The following is a 23,068-nucleotide window of genomic DNA, read 5'->3' as shown; positions in this document are numbered from 1 at the left end:
CGTCAACTAGTGAAAGTGAAGCTCCAGGACAAAAAGGAAAATATAGATTTCCTTGTAAACTATGCGAAGGAAATCACGCCGTCCACCATTGTCCCTTCTTAGACGAGGCTAAAAGAGTTTTGGATGATCGTCTGGTTTCACCGTTACGACTTCCTCCTGGATATAGAAAACTCTTACCGAGTCCATCACCAGTTGAAAATCTGGCTGGCCCACTCAGGTGGTCGGCTGAAGCATCTATCATTGAAGATAAACCATCTGAATCCATACCAGACGAAAGTCAAAAGGTCGAGGCAGCAGTTGACCTGGGCTTGCCTTCAGAGGTTCCATCTTCAGATGATACAGTCACCAAAGAGAACAAGGATGACACCATCCAAATTCTCTTCATAAGCACAGACTCCAATGAACATGGGGGAAATTTACCCGTTCCTTTACCGCAGGAAGGAAGTTCATCAGAGTCGTACCCGACCGTCTATTCGGTCCCACCTCCAAGCAACTTGGTTGTCTCCTTCGACTGGAATCAACTAGGCAGACCCCGTTTACCAGCTAGTATACCATTCTGAATTATTGTTCAAATATATAGAATGGTTATGGTTGGTACCATCATAGATGAGGGGACTTCTGTGAGTATCATTTCCTCAACTGCTTTGAAAGCGCTTGGTTCGCCATCGCTTTTGCCTGAGATGAGAAATCTGACAAGCTTTGATAAAGGAACCAGTAGACCATCAGGGATCCTTCCCAATGTGCCCATAACATTGAGAGGGAAAACTATTCACATGAACGTAATGGTAGTTCAAGGACCCCTGGATTACAATCTACTCCTTGGACGAGACTATATTTATTGCATGGGAGCAATTGTCTCCTCACTCTTTAGAGTAATGTGTTTTCCGCACGAAGGAAGAGTGGTCAAGCTCGTGGACCAGCTTTCATTTCCTGGATCATACAGAGCAAATAGTCATATACCATCCCTGAATGGTCTTTTCATGCAAGAAATGTCTCAATCCCCAGTCCGTCTACCCGATGAGTGCGAATTATTCGGGGGGACATGACTAAAACCCAAGGGGCATGCACCCTGGTCTACTTCGGCAGGAAAACTTTGAGTATAGGGTAGGTTTCCGCGAGAGAATATGACCTCCGTACTCCCGTCCGTGATTGGAAGAGGGAGTTGGACTGGAATAAGATCCTCTTGTCAAAGTTATGTGGGTTGGCGGGCATCGCCGCTCACCTTTGTTTATTTCGGTAGACATCACCGAAGAAATGTTTCGTTTACGCGCTAGATAGAACAATCTTTGGGTAACTTGAAAGAGGTATACCTTTCCTGATAAAACAAATGTTTTGTCAGCTCGAATAGAAGGTGACCTTGAAACTCTATTTTATACCTGGGGGCATGCAAGCCTTTTGGAGTGCAAGAAAAGAACGACTATTTATTTTTTTAAATTTATAGGTCCTCTAACCCTTTAAACTCGTAGGATTAGTCGTTTCCTAACTTGCATAAAGAAAGGATGTGGGGCAAATCTCTAAAATTTGTCATTTTATATGAGACATTCTTATCACACAACTGGATTAATCGAGCAGTTTTAGCACATAGTTCAAGCTCGTTAAAAAATAAACATAAGGCATGAGCAAATGTTTCCACCTGTGTTTAAGCTCGTTAAAAAATGAACTATTCCCCGGTAAATAACCATTGTGAATGTAGTACTTCAGCCATTAAAGACTTGGTCGTGTTTGCACCGTCACCTCCACTTTTTCATTGGCTGATCATTCACCTCCATTTGATTGTTTACCCATTTTGAGGAACAGCTGCGAAGAGTGATTTCACTAGCCATCCTTGTGACACTTCCGTGATTGGAAAATTCCAAACCTTACCTGGAATCAGCTGCTACCCATTTTATCACTCGTTCCTCAAAAGACGAGTCTCCTTTAAGCTCTTTTCAACTTACTCGTAAAATATGAAAAGATTGCCGAGCCATTGGCCTCTCCAGCTCGTTAAAGGGACAGGAAGTGCTATCCCTCCTCTAGATTTTAATCTTTTTGGACCTGAGGGATTATTACACAAAAAGATCGAGCGCTTGTTTTGTTCGGCTCGTTAAAAGTATCGAAAATTCATCCATTCTGTATTGTTTTATACGTTTTCGGACTTAAGGGATTAGATGACGAAAAAGGAATTTTGGAGTTACCTTTACGTTCCTTTTCAGACTCTCTAAAATTGAAAAGGACCAAGTTATCTTTGTTGTTAAACTCGTTAAAAAGATTAATAGCGACAAACTTGTCTATAGACGAGAACAAGTTTCACTATCGCTAGGCTCATTAAAACATAGCGATGGGTTTGCCCGATGGGAAAATTATAGAACAAGCATATGTTATCCTCCTCAAGCTTGACAAAAATAAAGAGGTACTGGTCAGCAATGGCTGGGGAAAATTGGGAAGAAAACTCAAAGAAACTTTATTGGTAGCAAGTCGCTCTTGAACATGACACTTCCACTCCGTGTCCAAGTCGGGTTGGGTTATTTCATTTACCGGTCACATCACCATGGTCACGCCATACCATCCACATTTGGGGTTAATGCTACCAATCCATCACATCAGTGTCACCGATATGTTTAAGAGAAGTCATTCAGTGAATTCACCTGTGTCTCACCCACTACCATACATTATACTCCATTCTTTCATGACCGCCACCCTGAACCTTATATCACCAGACCATTTTCACCTCCATTAAAATCATTTGCTCCGTTCCGTGTCATTGATGTGGGATTCATTAAGGCCCTCCTGTGATGGATCACTTCTTGTCAAAATTAGCTCATTATCCAAGAAGTTGATCTAGGAACACCCCATTCAGTACTTTGAAGCTTGCATGCCTCAATGGCAAGTTTCTCACTTCTGGCGAAAGGTTTACATCAATGGCCTTCGACCGAAAGATTTTGCGTGGTGTTCGACGCCAAGTCCTTTATTCACACCACGTGAATTGTACTGCAGTACCTTGAGGGTCATTATCATTATCGGTAATTCCTCTCGCGCTTGTTAACAGTTTACATCATTGACTGGTAATCAAGCGATGTCTTTCTGTGTTCGACTTCAGAACATTTCTCACATGGATCGACTTGTACTTCGAGTGAAGATGGGACGAGATTGAAGACCCCGGATCTAGTTTCATCCATCCGAGATACGATATATATTCAGGGAAATAAAGACATTAAATGTACATCATTGTTGCACAGATAATCATCCACTCAAAAGGATGATGGCTCTATCAGAATCATCAGTCTACACTCAGACGATTGTCTGTCCTATGTACATGAAAATGAATTTATAAAGCTGAGCATGGGAATGCCCACCTCAGCTAGATCATGAAAATAGTATGAAGATAATGTATTGTATTGTATCTTATTACAGGTCTCCTCCCAGCATTGAAAGAACTTCGGATCCTCATAATAAATCATTTCACCCGACACCAAAAGGTTAACGGCCTCATACTTTAGGGGGCAACTGTTATAGACATTTTTGTGCCCTGCAACCACAAGCATGAAATTTCCATAAACCAAGGGCTCCTAAATCCCTAAAAGTTTTGTTCTAACCCCTAAAGGAACAAGGTCAACATATTACAACTTCTCCCAGAAGTTCTCCATGAGAAACTGCTCAGAATTGGTCAAAACAGGATCATTGCAGCTGCTCCACTGGCTAGGTGCGTTGCATCTCACCTAAATACACTGTGAGGGTGCATTGCATTTCAAAAGTCCCTTCTGTGGGGTGCGATGGGTGAGAAATGACAAATGGCAGTGTCATTCCGCGAGGTGGAGAGACAAAGGAAGTTTCCAGAATCTTCTCCTGTGACACTTGCCTCACTGAATTCGACCAAGGATGAGTAAGAGGCCTTCAGTCTCCAAGTGGGAGCAAGAACTATCAGAGAGAAGACACTAATCAAATCACAAGCTGACTCATCCCCCTTACATCTATATATGGATCCCTCATCCTAGAGATCCGGAGGCTGGAATTTTGCATATTGTGAGGAATTGTTGTTGGTTTCTAGAGACAAACATCAGATTGTTGGGTGATCTAAGCTTTGTTTGAGGTGAAGAGGGGCTTCTTTTCTGGGAGGTTGATGCTGGGTCGGAACAACTGGTTGTAACTCCTCCTGGATCTTTTCTTGTTTATCAATAAAAACTATTTGAATTTTCCTCTATGCTTTTGTATCATTGATGCTTGTTACATTTGTATGGTCAATTTACATCTGATCCTAGATTGTTTATGAATATAGATCCATGTCTTTGTATAGTGCTATGCTTATGTGATCTTACAGGTACTTTGTGAAGTTGGGCGTGCAAGGGAGAAGGTAGTTGAGGACTATCAAAGAAGAGAGGGATCGAATCGAAGGATTAGCGCAAGACAGAGGTTGGTCTTTCTGTTCCTCTCTATCTATAATTCATAAAGGAAAAACAAAAGTAGTTTTTCTCTATTTGTTTCTAAGGCAGCTGTCACACCTTAGTGGGATAGAGCAGTTCTATATAGACACTTTTCCCTGTAACAATAAATACCTGAGAACCAAAGGGAGAAGAGGGTTGAGATGGATCAGCCACCATTTGAGTTTGCTGCGAGGGAAAAAGCTCTTTGAGCACGGTAGGAGTCCCAGGGGCACCTTTTAACAAACAACTAACTTCAGACTGCCTGGGGTAGTCTTTAGTATAGTGATGCTCGTCACAGATAAGGCAAGGATACTTAGGCTTGCGTTTGGCACCTTCCTCCGGTGGAGGTTTAGGGGAATCCTGTTTCAGTTGATCAGCATTATTCTTTCCTTTTCCCTTCTTTTTCCCTTTCGAAGCTTTGTCTGTCTTGTTGGACTGAACAACGTTAACCTCGAAAGTGTTACCAAAATTCGATACGACCTGAAAAGTGTTTTCATTTGAAGCGTTCTACTTTTGCTTCCCAGGGTTCATGGAAGATTTCTTAGAGGACGTATTGACAGAATCGATGAAGCCGTCAATAGATGGTGTTGACAAGGCTTTGGAAGTTTCGGGCCTCGAAGCATCACACAAATAATCATATAGTGTACCGGACTAGGAGTAAACCAAGTCAAGGTACTGAGCACATGCAATAGCTTGCTCTTTAGTTACACATGCCCCCATAGCAATGTCTCAGGCTATTGGACCAACAAATGAGGTTGTGAACCAGAAAATCAGAAGTTGATCGGAATCCAAAACTTAATCAAAAGGTGATGCCATCTCCATTCATGGATTTGATATGAGATATGCGTGGTCGTGGTCTGTTTTAAGGATGTCAGGAGATGTGTGCCCATTTCATATCAAATCGGCAACTGAAAATAAGTTTAAAATGCCATAGTCAACGAGTTAAAGTCCTGAAAAGATCCGCGAGCTAGCTCAATATACCATTTAGCAGCAGAGCCAGTGAGAGTCCATTGAAAAAGGTGGAGACAGATTGAATCATCAAGCCATGAGTTCGAAAAACACCATAGATTATAAGTCATGACATGGGCTTGCAAATCTTCTCCAACTTTACCATCAAACTTGGGAAAATCACCGGGAATTTTAGTTGGAATCGATGGCCAAAACAGATTATGAAGAATGGGATCATTTGTCAGTTTGGACACATCCAGTAATTTCAACGTTGCTAGAAAGGGTAACTGAGGGTTAAACGACATCTGAGGCCGCGGGTAGGAAGTAGCACCAAAGTTCCACCCAGTTGCTTGTTGTCCCCATTGATTTTGTCTGGACGGATTTGGCCCATAAGGGTTTCGTCCGTACGGATTTTTTCGATAGGGATTATAGCTAGAACTACACAGTTGACCTTGGATCTGACCCCCAGCATTCCATTGATTACCAACTTGGCCTGCAAGAGCAACATACGGTTGCTGGAAATTCTGGTAAGAATTCACCTGCAGCTGTTGATATTTTTGATATGGGGAAAATTGGGTTTGCCCTTGGGATTGCTGAAAACCATAAGGAGACTGGGCTCCAAACTAAGCCTGGGGGCCAAGCTGCATTTGATAAGAAGATTGGGATTGGGATCCAACTTGAATTTGAAGACCAGATTGGGTCTGGAGCCCAAACTGGGGCTGAAAACTGGGTGGAGCTTAAGAAGCAACGATCATTTGAGTGCCTGGTTGAGCAGGCCCAGACGGATGTCCTTGAGAAGATAGAGATTGAGCCATATGGCTAGAAGGTTTTCCCGGTTGAGGTTGAGGTTGGTCCATTTGCCCAGAAGTTTGTACTTGTTGGGAATTGGGTTGACCTTGCAGAATCAAAGGCTATCCAGACTGACCAAATGGTTGAGTAGGTTGGACAATTGGCTGGCCTTGTCGAATTTGAGGCTAACCAACTTGTCCAGAAGGGTGTCCTTGCTGGGTACCAGGTTGGCCTTGTTGAATGTAAGGTTGTCTTGGGTTACCAGAAGGTTACCCGAAGTATGTGAAAGAAGACCCACCGAAGGTCGAAGGCTATCCCAAAATGGGTTGTCCTTGTGGACTGACAGTTTACCCTGAATAAGGTTGCCCATAGTACGGTTGTCCATAAGACTGTTTCCTGTAAAATGGTTGACCTTTATAGGGTGGTCCTTGAATATTTGAAGACTGTGTCTGGCCACCACGGTAAGCTGTGGTACCCCAAGCAAAAGACAACGGAACCGAGACCTCAAAAAAAGGTTGAGATGTTGTGGTCTAGGGTGATAAATATGGGCTCATCGAGAATCATAATAATTAAACAGATTTTGAAGATCTGGATTCTGAGGAATTTGAGGATATTGATCATATGCCCCCCATGCTAGAATGGAACCAGAAGAATATGGGTCACTAAGGCTAGAGTCAAAAACCCTGGATATGGGTGCCAAAGGGCCACTATGTGAAGGAACTGTTGAAGGCCTGGCAACAATGGTCACAATTGGAGATGCAGTGATGGCACTAACAACGGGGGCTGAGTAATCCACACAAATAGTTGGAATAGTCGAGACAGATGTCACATTGTGAATCTGGGGAGTGAAAGACCCTGAAGTCGGAGTGACAGTATGAGACCACATGGAACTTGTAAGGGGAGACCTGGAACCTATGATATCAGCTAGGGCATTATAGTGTAAAGGTAGCATGATACCAATGGAGGTGACATGGAAGGTTGAAGTTTCCATCAGTATAGGAATTTCACCACTTGCCATAAAGGACTCTTCACTTGTGACGGGGTTCGTCTCATCCATGTCAGAAGAAGACATTGGGACTAAAACAATAGGAGGAGTAAGGGGAAAATCTTCTTCGGAAGGCTCCCAAATGGGGTTCCATTGAATATCATAAGACTCGTCTTCTGGAGCACGAGAGTTAAGTGGTTGGATAATCAGAATAACAGGAAGAGTATCACTAGCAACCGGTAGCTCAGGAGCGACAGAAGATGGGGATCCTTGGTCGCTTGGAACGGGAGATGGGATTGGTGATTATGCCAGGATGATTTAACTCAAAAGCCTTAGGGATAACTAATCGAGTAAGGAGAAATAACCCTACACAAAATAAAATGCAACAAGATCTAACAGGGTAATTGTCAACGTGGCTGAATAAATTTTAAGACACAGGAAAAAAACTTGACCTTTTCATCTTTAAAGAGTTGAGAAAAGAATGAAAACATGACTCTAGTCGCCTTCAGATATTTAATGAGCCTAAAGTGACAAGTGCTCAGATGGACCTTTTATTTTAAGGAGTATGAAAAGGAACGAAAGTGATTGCTCTGGAGAAACTAGGCAAAAGGTTTACCAAACATCCCATCAAACTGCATATACACCTTGGCGATCATATGAAAACAAGGAATTTCCATGCAGCAATCAATCTTCCCGAATGTTGTGTTCGGTGTGTTACGGTTTGCAAGGCAGCAGACATGGCTTCCTAGGGATATAGGATGATAACCTAGTGGGGTCTCCCAACATATACTCGATTCCGTACTAGACCGCTATTGAGTCACAGAAGGAGGAATCACCCAACCTTGAGTGAAAAAAATAGTGACTAGGTTTAACGACGTTGGAGCACATCTCTAGCCTAGACCTCTAGATAGTGTGCATTATGTTCCAATGCGTTGTTAAGTTCATTCAGTTCATTTTAGAGTTGATCTTAAATTATGTTTCATTTTTTAGGCCTTACCGTATGTATACAACAAAAACCTAGGATGCAGCTAGAATGAGTGAAACATCCTTTTACTTCAATGAACACCTACCTATAAGAGGGTAGAGAGATCATTCCCAAACCAAGAAAACCAAGATAAGCCAAGAGACACAATGCAAAAACACATCGACCCTACAGTCCACGAATACTACTGATGATGGATTTTATCATTTGCTTTCCAATATGCAAACTTGAAATGCAAATACAATTTCACTTTCGTATACTAAATGAATGCAATCTTTTGATTTTGATTGTTTTAAATTTAAAAGAAACAAACAAGCGAGAGTGAAAAAACCGATCGATCCAAACAATTGTGATCTATGTTTGGTAGTGAAAATAAATCGAATCAATACCAAAGATTGGTTCAATAATCGTCACTAAAAATCAACCAGAAACAAGCAATGGAGAATGCTCAAACAAACCGACAAGAATGTTGCAAATGAATCTTGGGCAAACCAGCAACCAAGCCAATTAATTCAAGAGATTCATTCAACAAAGCCAAAGAGAGAGTGCCTTAACCATAAACAGTCAAAAACAAGCTACTAAGAAAGAGAAAGAAAGCAAGGGATCAACAGGACTAGTGAATTTAGGAGGTAGAATTGAAAAAACAATTCTACAGGAATCGTCGCAGGCATTACAAAAGAAAGTAGGGATGATCAGCCACTAGCTGAAGCAATAGAGCATTGTTGTCATGGGAGTACACGTCTCTTCTGTGACGGGCTGATTTCAGTAGTCGTCGTGACTGTACAACGGGATTCAGCGACACACAGGACTTTGCAAAATAGTCAAGGTGACATCGGCGTGACTATTAAACTATTTTCAGTGACAATCTTGAAAACAATGACAAATGAACAAGAAACTCCCAAATAAAAACCAATCAATCCTTCAGACAATAGAGGAATTTCCCAGATGAACCCAGGTAACCTAAAAGACTGATAGTTTATCCCCAAAATTCAAGAGACACCAAATCAAAACCAAAACAAGAGCAAACAAAAGAAGAAACCTACAAAGGATTCCCCAGCGGAGTCACCAACTTGTGATGCAGGAAAGTGTTCCTTCTACAGACAGAGGCAACCCCTCTAGCCCTAGAGTGGGCCTAGTCACAACAAGGACAAAACAACAATTAGTTCCCTTAAATAGTCATCATTGGAGGCCTACCTCAAACCAGTGGTTGATGAAGTTCCGTTGTGCCACTCTAGCTTCCATTTCCTTCTCCTTAACGAGTGATCAACCTCAAACACCACAAAGAAACAACAGAGCATGTAACTGAGAAACAACAATGGTCTATTTACTCATAAAGTCAAGAAGTCATGAGTTATCAAGTAAATTACATACAAGACATAAAAAATCATCATTGATTGTATTAATAATAAATCAAGAGCAAAGCTTACAACCAAGTCTTGACGTCGCAAGCCTTCTCAAAAGGTCCAACCAATGTGTTTCTTCAAGAATTCACTCTCAAAGATGGGTCTCCCAAATAGAAATATATATCTCTCTCTCTCATTCAGAAGCTTTACACAAAGTTAAGGGCACTCCACACCTTCTTGAAAACTACAAAGCAATCCCACACTTGGCACACTCACACCAACTATCTATCAAACTCAAAAGCAGTAGCAGCACTGTACAACCAAAATAACTAGCAGATGATAGCAATGGTGAGTTGTTTTATAGGAGGAGTCTCCATGAAATGAGGGAGAGGGAGCTTATCCTCAGAGCAAGCAGTAAAAAAGACGGAACTACCATGCCAGAGGGAGAAGGGCGACCCAAACTAACCCAACAACCAGGTGCAGAGACATCTAAAAGGCCGACTGTTGGAACGAAGTTGCCCAATCTGGATCGTCGCTAGTTCATAACTAAGCTTTAGCATTGACATCGCTAGTAGGCAATGTATTCAGTCAAACTGTCGCTAAAGATAGCAAATAGCCTCATTTCGGGGCATGAAATCCAACCGTTGCGGGAAACAGATGTACTCCTGCGACGAGGGCGCCACTGGATTGTTTATGACAGAGGTCCGTCGCGTATATTAAGTGGATTCTCGCGACGAGGCAGAAAAATTAGGAAAAGTGGGTCAATTGGCAACATAAGAGAGCATTTGTTCAGTATGAGCATGTTTTATTGACATAGTAGAAGGACTGGGGTGAAGGCAGTGACAAATTACTGTGTAACAACCCTTTTGGCTACATTTGAGTTGTTGTCGCGTGGTTCCTGCATAAAGCGTGAAAGAATACTAACTGCATAAGATATATCCGATCGAGTGGTTGTCAGATAAATCAGGCTGCCAATCAATTATCTATAAGTAGTGCTATCCACCATGTCCCCCCCTTCAAATTTTGAAAATTTCAAGTTTTGAACCATGGGGGTAAGAATGGGCTTGCGATCCTGCATTCCAAATCACCGAAGAAATTCTGCTACATACTTACTCTGAGAAATGAAAATATGATGTGGAAGTTGGAATACTTCAACTCCGAGACAGTAGTGAAGTAGTCCCAAATTTGTCATCTTCAAAACCTATAGGTAACTCCTTCTTCACCTGTACAATATGATCATCGTTGTTTCCAGTAATGATCAAATCATCTACACACATGACAAGAATCACCAGATTTTTACCCTCTTGACGTACATACAAAGTATCATTAGATTCACTTCGTTGAAAGCCAACTTTTCGAAGGTAATCGTCCATTTTGGCATACGAAGCTCGTGGATCTTGTTTTAACTCATATGAAGCCTTGATCAATTGCAGACTTTATGTTCTTTCCCTTCAATTTCAAAACCTGGTGGTTTTGTCATATATACATCTTCCTGTAAATCTCCATTAAGGAAAGCACTTTTAACATCCATTTGATGAACTTTCCATCCTTGTTGAGTTTCTAATGCAAGTGTTAAGAGGATGGTGTTCCACTTAGCTGTAGGAGCAAATGTTTCCTCATAATAAATGCCTTCCTGCTACGCAAAACCCTTAGCAATAAGTCATTCTTTGTACTTGTCGATGTCTCCATTTTTCTTGTACTTAATTCTGTAAACCCATTTTCACCCAATGGGTTTGAAATTTTGAGGACAGTCAACAAGTTTCCAAGTTTTGTTGTCTTGGACTGACTTATATTCTTCAACCATAGCCTATTTTCATTCTTTATATTTTACTGCCTCTTTTTATGTGGAGGGTTCAGTAAAATCATTCGTGATCAAGGAAAAATTTCCTTCATTCCTAGTTGACCCCCTTGTTCCTATTTTATTTTTCTCATCAGGCCTTACATCTTTCAAAAGTTGAACAACCCATTTTGGCAATTGATGTTCACTTGTTTGAGATTCTAAAAAGTCACCATCATTATAAAGAGGATTAATGTAAACAGGCGTACATTGATCAACTACAAATTCTAGGGGCAAAGAATCACTTTCAGAAGAAATGATGGTACTAGGAGATTCTGATGAACTCCCAGAAGACCCAGATGGTGTTAGTGAAGTAGATGGAGTGGATGAATCATCTTCAAAGGAAGGAAAATCAAGTTCATACCAATTTTTTGAATTTGGTTGACTTTGAATGTTTCCTTTCCTTTTATCTCCTTTTGCTTTCAATTTTTGAAGAATATTTTGTATTTCTTCAACGCTCTTACTCTCAGTTTCATCAAAAAATACATCTTTGCTGACAATAAATATCCCATTTGATAGAATCATGTACCCTTTCTTCTCATCTGAATATCCAATCATTGTGCATTTCAAACTTCCTGAGTCAAGCTTAGTTTGTTTTTCTTTTGAAACTAAGGCATAACACACGGAACCAAAAACCCTAAGGTATTGAACTTTAGGTTTGAAACCAAACCATGCTTCATAAGTTGTGATTCCATCCAAGGAAGTAGTGGGAGACCTGTTCCTTAAGTAAGCAGTTGTATGGATTGCTTCTGCCCAATAAATAGGACTTCACTTTTTAAAAGTTAACATAGTTCTTTCCATTCCTAACGAAGTGTGGTTCATTCTTTCTACTACTCCATTTTGCTATGGAGTATAGACAATTGTAAGCTTCCATTTGATCCCATTGTCTTTGCAATAAATTTGGAATTCATTTGAAGAGAATTCTCCTCCATTGTCAATTATAAGAGTGCTAATATTTTCTTTGGCTTCATTTTCAACAAGTTGACAAAAAATTATAAACTTTTCAAATGCCTCTGACTTATGCTTCAAGAAGTAAACTCATGTCATTCTTCTTAAATCATCAATAAAGAGTAAGAAATATTTGCAACCTCCTATAGAAGCTTGCAAGGATCCATAAATGTCACTATGTACTAATGGCAAACACTTTTTTTCTTACCATGAACTTGTTGGGAAAGTCTCTCGACTTTGTTTTCCAGAAATGTAATCTTCACATATTGCATTTTATTTCTTGAAGGTATGAAGTCCCTTAACCATTCCTTGTTTCTGCAGTTGAGAGAGACTGTCAAAGTTTATATGTCCATATCTCACATGCCATAATCTGATAGGTGAAATGTTTTTTCTTACTACCTCTGCAAAGTCATAATTCCTTGGAACAACTATTCCTTTCATCCTTAACAGTTCTCCAAATTCATACCATGTCATCACTTTTTCATGCTCTATTTTATTGAATTAATTTTAACTAGGCCATCCTCCAAAACCACTTGATGTCTAGCTTGTCGAATCAAGACTAAAGAAAACAAATTCTTTTTAAATGTTGGTACATACCATAAATTTGAAATCAATATTTCTCCGATGTCAGTAAGATACACTTTAACGACAGCTTTTTGATAAGGAGTATGTTTTGTATCATCATCAAGAAAGATTGAACTAATGTAGCATGGTTGGAAGTTCCAAAAGAAGTCTCGTCGAAAAGTCATGTGTTGAGTTTCTCCTATATCTAAAATCCATGCATCTTCATAATCATTTTTAAGAAAAGTGGAAACTAATGTTGTTGATTCTGAGCTTTGAATTTATGTGAAGATATATTACGAACCATCATTATCTTGATTAGCGGAAAATTGAGTTGTGTTTTGATGGAACTTTAGAATTTTATCAACGTAAGTTCTACAATCTTCTGCAAAATGGCCCACTCTGTTACATCTTCTACAGATAATCTGATTCAAGTCTTTTCCTATTCCTTGACACTGCCCTCTACCTCTATGTTGACCTCTACTTTGAGTTTTCCCTTTGCCTTGACTTTGGCCTCTTGCTTGATTATTTCCCTTGTCTTGAAAGTTGCATCTGTTTTGAAAGTTCCCTATGCCTTGATGTTTTCCTCTTCCTTGAAAGTTTCCTCTGCTTTGGCTTCTTCCATGACCTTCTCCACTATGTGCTGCTAGATGTTGATTTAAATATCCTCTTCCTTTTCCTCTAGAATTGTTAGTTGATGATTTACTTTTTTTGGCCTCAGTGAAGAAGACATCTTCCCCTTATTTCTTCTTCCCAAAAGTTTTGTCGTGTTGAGACAACATCTCACTTAGCTCATCAAACTTTAATTTATCTAACTTTCTGGTCACTTGTAGAGTTTCCAAAAAATGCTTGTAAGAAGAAGGCAATCCAGCAATTAGAATCGTGTTCATGAAACTATCATCTATTGTTTGAAATCCATCTTTTACTATTTCTTTCTTAATATTTTTAACCCCGGAGATATACTCAAGGGAATCTCCTTCTTCAGTTATTTTTTGTTTAAGAAACTTAAGTTGTAGATCAACCTTTTTTTTATTCAAGTTGTGCATCAAATATATCTTTGAAAGTACAAAAAATAGACCATGCATCTGAGGCGTTTTTAATATGAATATACATCTCATCATTAACTGAAGACTCTATAAGAGCTAGTGCCTTCACATTTTTAACTTCCCATTTTGCAAGTGAAGTTACATCTGTGGGTTTATTAGGCTTAATGTATCCTTCACATATGTCTTGCCACAATTCATTATATATTGGAGTGCTTTCAATGAGATGTTTCCATGTCTTGTATGATTTACCCCTTCAATCTTATCACAATCATAGAACAGATTAATTAACTTTGAAATTGTAGTTTTAAAGCTTTGCATCAAAAAGAATAAAGCACGGGAAAAATATGAGCAACACATCACATGAAACATGCCATGCAAAAATGATCTATCAGAGCTTGGCCTTGACCCTCGTATAGTCATTGAAGGAGAAAAATGACTAAGCTTTGCACTTGGATCTAGTCAATTTCTCTTAAGAATTTACAATGAAAACTTTCAAAAGTTGACTGATTTACAATCCCCTTGCAAACGTTTGTGCAAAAAGTACTCTAAACCCCCCTCAAAGAAAAAATTGCTTTGAGTTACCGTATGACCATCCCAAACTTTCAAATTGCAAAATTACACCTTATCTCTCCAAATATTACAAAAACTACAAAAATAAAAGCCCCTTATTACTCCAAATATTACAAAAGACCCCTTTTCACTCCACAATGAAAAAACTTACACCTTATTACTCCACAAATATTACAAAATTCCTTATCACTCCCAATTTACAAATTCTACACAAAATAATCACTCCAATAAAAAATACCCCACTCACCTTATTACTCCATTACAACAAAATCAATTTCAATAATATTTATCTCTCCATTTTTAAAATAATAATTAAAAATTGCCATTACTTCTTATCTCTCCAAAACACTCCTCACTCTATTAATAAATTCTAATTATTTTAAACTCACATTAAAAATAATTTATGAAATTCCTTTAGAAAAGTGAGTTAACCTCATAGCCAATCTAGATTTTCGCTCCCCTTGCGTCGATAGATTTTTGGCTTGTCACAACTAGGGGAATCTTAAGCTTGATGTTCATATCCTTAGCAAAAACAATCCATAGTGGATTCTTATGTGTCACCCCATATCTCAAACTGCCAGCTGGTGAATTTGCGGCATCGTCCACCAGGGTGGTGACTGTGTAGATTTGTCCTGATTTTCCTCCTTTCACTGCACTTCTGAAGCCTAAGGTGAAATCTGCGAGCTCCTCTCGATCACGTTTCTAGTTTCCATTGTTCCAGTAGTTGTCAATGGGGTCCTTTCTAGCTGAAGAACACATGGAAGCTTTTCAAAGTAAACCAAGTGTTGACCAAATTCTTTGTTCTATGCATGGATTGATACATAGAGTGGCTACTACAACAGAAATGACGTTTTCTATAGCAAGTGAAAGCCTGCATAGATCCCTCACCAAGATGATCCGCTGGGCATTACCACTTTTGTCTTGTCGAAACACCATCCTGGAAACCATGTAGCCCTTGAGGGAACCATTACTGGAACTCATTTCATCTTAGACGTTTTCAAAATAGGCACCTGCGTGGATGTCAAAGATTGTACGCAGTGCTAAGGAGGATGGGCAACGTAAATTTTTAGGGGCTGAAGGATGCTGCAGAAAATTTAACCAAAAATCCTTCTAAGCCTTATTTAAATCCTCATCCCATGAGATTGTAGGCGGTGCAGGATTGTTTGAGTGAGAAATTTCTCACTCAAGATGATCGGGGAGCTAGAATTTCTAAACTAATGAATGGTGAAAGCCTATCAAAAGTCGACCAATTTAATGGCAGAATTTTGTGGTGCAGGAGAGGATGCAATTGGATGCATTAACCAGAGGGAGCACGATGCAGTATGGTGGATAATGCATTGCTAGATGGAAGTGTATAGATGAGGCCTGGGAACTAAGTAGAAATCGAAGGAGGTATTGTAGTGGGATTTTTAATCCTACTTAGGCAGAGCTTAAAAAGATCATTAAACCTAAAGAGATCAGTTGCACTATCGACTTGCCTCGCTTGATGAAACAAAACTTACAGGGAAATTTTGATAGTGAAGAATTTTTTATTTTATTTTTTATTTATCACAAAAAATTGATTTTCTGATTTAAAATTCTAAAATCAATAATAATAATCAAATTTCTTTTCCTTTTAAAAACAACTGGACAATTTCCATACCAATCATTTGTTGGTCAATTGAATGGAGTTTTCCAAGATCTTGTTGAGATGGAATATCCTCCTCACATCAGCTGCATTATTGTTGCTCTGATACCAAAATAATGGCAAAAGTGTCCTCAAACACACAATTTTGTTAATCAGGAAAAGAAATTACGTAATAATTTTGCAAGAGTTTACACACACACTCCAACACATTTGCAATTAGGAGAATGAGTTATATATAAGCTCAATGTCCTAACTTATTCTAGTTATGAATCACTTATTGAATTAACAAGTGTCCATTTACAATAAATGCAATTCTAGCAAATCTACTAACTATATTCCTAAATTGGAGCCTAAGATACAACACTATTCTAGATGTCATACCTTTTACAACAATATTCTATTTCTAAGCTTCTCCAATATTGATTAAATATTATAAATTAATAAATATTTTATCCTAACTTTGTGAATTATGAATTATGTATTTTGGATCATCTAACAAGAATATTCTTATCAAAGCATTCTAATATCATAATTCTTATCATTTGAAATCTCTGATAAAATTATTCCCCGATCTAATATCTCCGAAAATTCATAAAAGAGGTTTTTTGTTAAAATGTGAAATTGAGCTAAGAACTTCCAATATGAATATGATAATGAAATAACCTAACCCCACGCAATTTCCATTTCAAATATCATAACATTTCAATATGAACTTAAATTCGTTGATACTACGATATCTATACATCTATGATACTTCCTTTCTACTCATTCTCTAAAAATGACTTCGCTAATATTATGATATTCGTAAAACCCCTGGACCCAATATTAAATTTAAATTTAGATTTAAAATATATTGTGTCCTTTCATAAATCACAATTTTGGTTGGGGTATATGTTTAAAGGTTCTATTGTAGTGGCTACAACCGCCCTCTAAAATTTTGGTCTTCCCCAATTTCGGAGCCTCCCTTGAGAGTTTCACTTGATGACTACACACACACAAGTTCACTCTGTGAGCTCGTGTGAGTCCTCGCATCCGCCTTGCTTGTTCATTTCATTTGTGTTTCTGCGTGTTGGTGTCTAAGTCATGCTTGTGACCATGTTCTAGTTATGATCGAAGCCTTTGCTTCGTATGTGTTTGTTGTGTTTACTATGAAAGAATCTGTCACACTCACACACGAAGTCACGATCACTGTCACGCAAGCATTGTCTCGATCAATGAATGGTAAATCATGAGTGTCGTGCTTGTCACTTGCACCATCGATCAGTCATGTTGAACATGTGTGTCTGGATGGTTTGAGTCGTTTCATTGTCGAGTCATGTGAGTGTGTGTTTGCAGGATCACCTATGCATCTTTCGATTTTTCAAACACTTAGTCACTTTTTCTGAAGTCACAATGACCAGACTCCCCTCTGACAATTGGCCCATCACCCCACCATCGACTCGATTGACTATCAACCATAACAGCATAGAAGAACCAATCTAGTCTTTTCAAGTTGCATTGCCTACAAGCAGTTCAATCAACTTCCATGTTGACCACCCGGGCAGTTGGACCCGATAGTCACCCCGAGACTGACTCCCTTCAAACATTGCGCAGAGGCCACTCACCTCACTCACTCAACTGACTGAGGAAATTACGCAAATAGGTTAGATAGACACCAAGTTCCTGTCCCAGTGTCCTTTAGAAAATTGCACAATTTTCCGAGTCAGTCATCCGGACAATCAACCAGCTGCTCATCCAAGAAATTGATCAGTTTTCATGAGCAAGCCTTCCGTTGTCCAGCAGTCCACTCATCTCAGCAATTATGTAGAGATGATCAACAAGTTGATTTCCCAGCTTCAATGCAATTTCCCCACCAGTAGCTCCTAGCAGAAAACTGCTAGTTCCCTCCAGGAATTGTGCAGTTTCTACTGCTAGTGATTGAGTAGACAACTGCCAGTCCCTCTAGGAATTGTGCAGTTTTGGCTGGTAGTGACTCCATCAGCCAGCTACCATTTCCCTCTAAAAATTGCATAGTTTTTACTGCTAGTGACCCCAACAGCCAATTGCCAGTTCCCTCTCATAATTGCGTAGTATTGGCTACCAGTCGCTTGGGCAGATCCTCCCAAAAACTGTGCAATTTCTGCCTGCTGACCCTTCATGCAGCCCGACCCATTCCTTTGGAAAATATCACAAATTTGCCTGCCCATTGCCCACTTCCCGTTCATTTCGAAAAATGTGCAGAGCATGCCTTCCTTGCCTTCCTGCAACCCAGACCATCCCTCCCAAAATTTGTGCAATTTTTCCTCCCAGCTGAGCCAGACCTCGTAGGAATTCATTATTGACTTACATTGTCAGTCTCCATCACTCAGTGACTCTTTCGAAATTTTCATCAGCACTGCCTAGAGCCATCATCTCACTTCGCAACCTTGCAGCCTCTCCTAGTCACCTACATCCGAAATGATCATGTGCCATGGTAGATTAGGAGGTTTTGGATTTGATGTCATCTCCTCATGAGTGATTGCAGGTACAATTACACCAACAAACATGGCAAGATGACGAATGGGATGAATGAAGGGAGCACATGCAAAAGGACAGGTTCACCAATCGATGAACGAATGAAGCATGTGAAGCAGACGAACATGACGAACATGCACGTTCACGAATCGATGAGCCTGGAAAGCCTTCTAACATGCAAGCAAGGAACAACATGCTAAAGCTTCACCAACTGAACCAAGGAACATCGAAGAATCCGTGCACTTTGCCATGTGGAGGGGAAGCTATGATACACCATGAAGACATCCATCACCTGGCAGCATTGCAACTCGACATGCACTCCAGTAGCAACACGAATGTACTAGCACTGTCATGTCAAGTCATGTGGCCCACATCTCCACTATGGGCTATGTTTTCAATCAATGTGATGTAATGTGGAAGTCCAAGAGACCCACTTATTAAACAAAGAGTTGTGTAAGTCAAAAAGTCATGGAAGCCAAATGGTCATGAGGGTATTCAAATAGCCATAAGGGTCAATTTCACTCTTGGCTATAAATACCCCCTCATTTGTACATGAAAAGAACTTTTCGCCTCTTCTCCTCCCACATAGCCAAAAGAGTCTCTTTTCTTGAGGCGTCAGTAGTGGCTCCAATGCCACGCACTCGGGGTTAGTGATGTATGGTGTAACAATGTGTCTTGGAACTTTCACTTATTTCAGAAGCCCACTAAAATGTCGGCACATTTTCACACATGTGTTGTATCTATTGTAAGACGGATCTTTAACACTTGAAATGCATGTTTATTTAACCTATGTTATACATCTGAACTATTTCATTTGTTGTAATGCATAATATATTAATGGAAATGTGTTGTATGTGTTGTTAACATTGTCTCGCTTATGTAGACTGCTCTCCCAGACATTAGACAAACCTTTCACATGAAGCTTGCTATAACAACCATTGCACTTGTTCGGATTGATCCATTGAGTTTTGTACGTGTTACCTTACCTTGTATGTTGTGATTGTCGCATCTGAGTGGACTTCTCCTCCATAGGCCGTGCATGTTGTGTTTTGTTGTGTGTTCCTAGAGATGTTGGGACTGCTCCCAATCGACCTGGAACTCACTCTTACCCTCTCCCTCAACAGTGAAAGAAAAATTGACACAAGTGACACTTACATTCATAAGGCATGCGAACCTCACTTCTTGAATAGAAAGCAAACCACTCTCCTATGCTGACAAGAAAGAGTTGAGGTATATCTTTAAGATAGTGGCAACCGAGCCATCGTACTGGATGGGACTCCTACACCAAATGGTGTGAAGTTTAGTTCAGACTTCATACTGAGGAGATCCCCTGATGTTGGTGGGTCTAGCACCATCAAAATTTTGCTGCTAGAAGGAGGGCTAGATGACAAGCTAAGTCCTCACATCTGTTTAGAATCTCTACATATCTATCATAACTAACTACTGAGTTGATCTTCCGGAGTGTATGTCTTATGGAAATGATTTCATCATCTCGGAAAAGCTCTTCGATAACTTGTCTCATAAAACATTGATGGTGGAGGCTACGTAGCTTTGGTTAGGCATGTGGTCGGCGTTGTAGGCTCATGCGAAAGACATGGATTCTTTGAAGAATACATGAGCTGCGCATTGTTTGTCTACACACTTCAAGGGCACCCCATGCAATGGTGTGCCATGCTGCCAGAAAAATCCATTCATTCTCTTGCTCATCTGGTTGCAGAGATAGACCATGCTTTTAATCACTTTAACTGGAAAGCACTTGATCAAGAAATTTTGAAATTATGAAAAGCACCTATAAATCCATTGACCAGTTTTACACACGCTTTTGTAATATTTCATACCGATTCCCTGAAGATGAAATTGATTGGGAATTTATTTATGCAAGATTTGAGTATCTTCTTCAAATATTTTAACCTTGTTCAGCATGCTTTGGTGATGGAGCTACGCAATCACAGGCAGGCACAATCACTGTCACAAGTGACTAGCCGCCTTCACCTCATCAAATAGCTCCACCACCGTGGAGTGATGTTGGAGATCATGCACATGCCTCTGTTGAACTATCACACTCTCCCACCCAACCTGCTCTTGTGATTTGCACAGATTTGGCTTACAAGCCTATTGGTTGTCACATGGACTCTTTCCCTCGACCTTCATCCTTGTGTTCTATTGATCCTTCAGATTGTACGGTCTTCTGTTCTCCCATTCCGGACTCCTCACCTATTGTGAATGAGGATCAAGTTGTCAACAAAGTTGGTGTTATGCAGCCAACCTATGTCATCATTCATGATGAGTGTGTGTAGGAATCTAAATAAGAACTCACGGTGAAGGATGACTCCCTTTCAGCCACGCCTCATCCGCTTCATCCTGACATCCCTTGTGATTCTACCACTGCTGATATCCCCTATGAAAACCCATTTCTAGATGTATCTACTTCCTATCATTCACAGGACACCTCGGATTTCACTCTGTCATTACAGTGTAGAGAGGACACATATTCCTCACAAAATCCATTCAATCTATCATTTATCTTTCTTGAAAACACAAAGGGTGGACATCTTTTCTTCTCATCTACCCCTCTACCTGATTCATCAAATCATGAGGATGTCGACAAACATCTTGAATTTTCTGATCTTGGTTGTCATGATCTATCCACTTCCTCATTCGATCTTGAGGTTGATTCAACTATTGTTAATATGTCCAAGACACTGGTCTACGATGATCTATCTGTCAACGAAGTCGAAACCAAACAGACTGTAGAGGCACTTTAGCCCGAGCTGATGGTTATGTCAGGCCCTCGCTATCTTGAGGTTGGTTTCACTTCCGTTAAGGAAATTTTGAAACACTCAAGGCTCCTCATCACTTTCTAATTTTCATTGAAGATCAACTAAACACCCATATTTCACTTCTTCCACTCGAGCTACATGATCCCATCGCTCATCAGTTGGAGGAATCTTACACAGCAAGAACACATGCACAACATAAGTGGCCTACCTTTCTCACATTTGCTTGCACATCACAGTTAAGAGAATGCACACACTCAACATGTCCATGCAGTGTACCACAACACCATGGCTGATCCACAAAGTGCATTTCATGGGCATTCACTCATCTCTAGTTTGTGGTCACTTGTAAACTCAAAGTGTTTTTGCCTTAACTGTTATATCTTTCTTGTTTGTTGGTTCACATAGTTGTCTTGTTCACGAACCATGCCTTCACCAACATGTGTCAACCAATGTGCCGATGGCTGCATTGGAAGTATCACCTCACATGAGATGGCCCATACACAGTTAGCTTAGGAGTAGGAGTATTGTTTGCTTTTTTGCTTGTCTTTGCTTTTTGGTTTGCATGATTGTTTGCTTGCTGACTTGGTTGCTTTGCTTGCTTGTTGTTTTTTTCACTTTGTTTTTTTTGCTTACTATTTTTATTTAGGTTGTTTTGTATGCTTGGTATATTACTATTTTTTTTCTGGAAATAAGTGCTGCCAACTACTACGTTCTAGATTTTGAATAGGCTATGTGGTTGAAATTTGAGGAAAACTCGTGACACTGCAGCACTTGGCTAGTCTTGTGTCTTCCCTCTCTATGCTTGGTTGTAACCTTCGGCTGACGAAGTACTAATGAAAAATATGAGCCATCTACAAGGGAGGTTTCAGTCCAACCATGAACCTGTGTCCACACTGGGAAGCCCCATGCCTATACCCAGCCTTCTGCTCTATGTTTTTAAGCTCATCCAGCTAGTCGAAACAGAGAAGGGGAATATATAAATGAGAAAACCTATGTGAGAGGTATTACATGCTTCTCTGATGGAACAACCTCTTTTGCTCTCAATAAGTCGGGATCCATCTTCCACCCCAAAAATAAATAAGTGCCTATGCACAGTCCTCTTGAAAAATACAAAGGTGAAAGAAGAGAAAGGCTTCCTACGAGGAGAGGTGAAGCATGCAACTCCACCTGGGTACTGACCAGGCTCACTAGAATTGGAGAACTGTGTGTGTTCCTACATGACTCCATCAGGGTACTATCCAGTCCTACTGGCTACGGAGCAACACCAGAGATGAAAACTTATACTCTGAAAATCTTCAACTCGTGAGCTAAACTACCCTTCCCGTATTAGAAACAATAAGATCTAAGATGAGCTTTTGATTGTGTTTGACTAAGTTAGCAATGGTTGAACCATGTATATCCATGGGGTAAGTACGGAAGCCAAAGTAATAGAGAAGACCAAGGCCCTGTGTTATCAATGAACTGAAATAGAGAAGTTGGAGTTCTACCAATGTGTTGCCAAGTGTTGTAGTGGCTAAAACCACCCTCCAAAATTTTGGCCTACACCAATTTTAGAGCGTCCCTTGAAAGTTTCACTTGATGACTGCACACACGCAGGTTCACTCCATGATCTCGTGTGAGTCCTCACATCCGCCTTGATTTTTCATTTCATTCAATTTTCTACATGCTAGTGTCTAAGTCATGGTTGCGACCATGTTTGGGTTATTCTTGAAGTCTTCACTTCATATATGCTTGTCGTGTTCGCTATGAAAACATCTGTCGC

Source organism: Pinus tabuliformis, chromosome 8, assembly GCF_031772625.1.
Source record: "Pinus tabuliformis cultivar Carrire ecotype Pingquan chromosome 8, CPIR1, whole genome shotgun sequence".
NCBI lineage: Eukaryota > Viridiplantae > Streptophyta > Pinopsida > Pinales > Pinaceae > Pinus > Pinus tabuliformis.
This window is presented reverse-complemented; position numbering follows the sequence as displayed.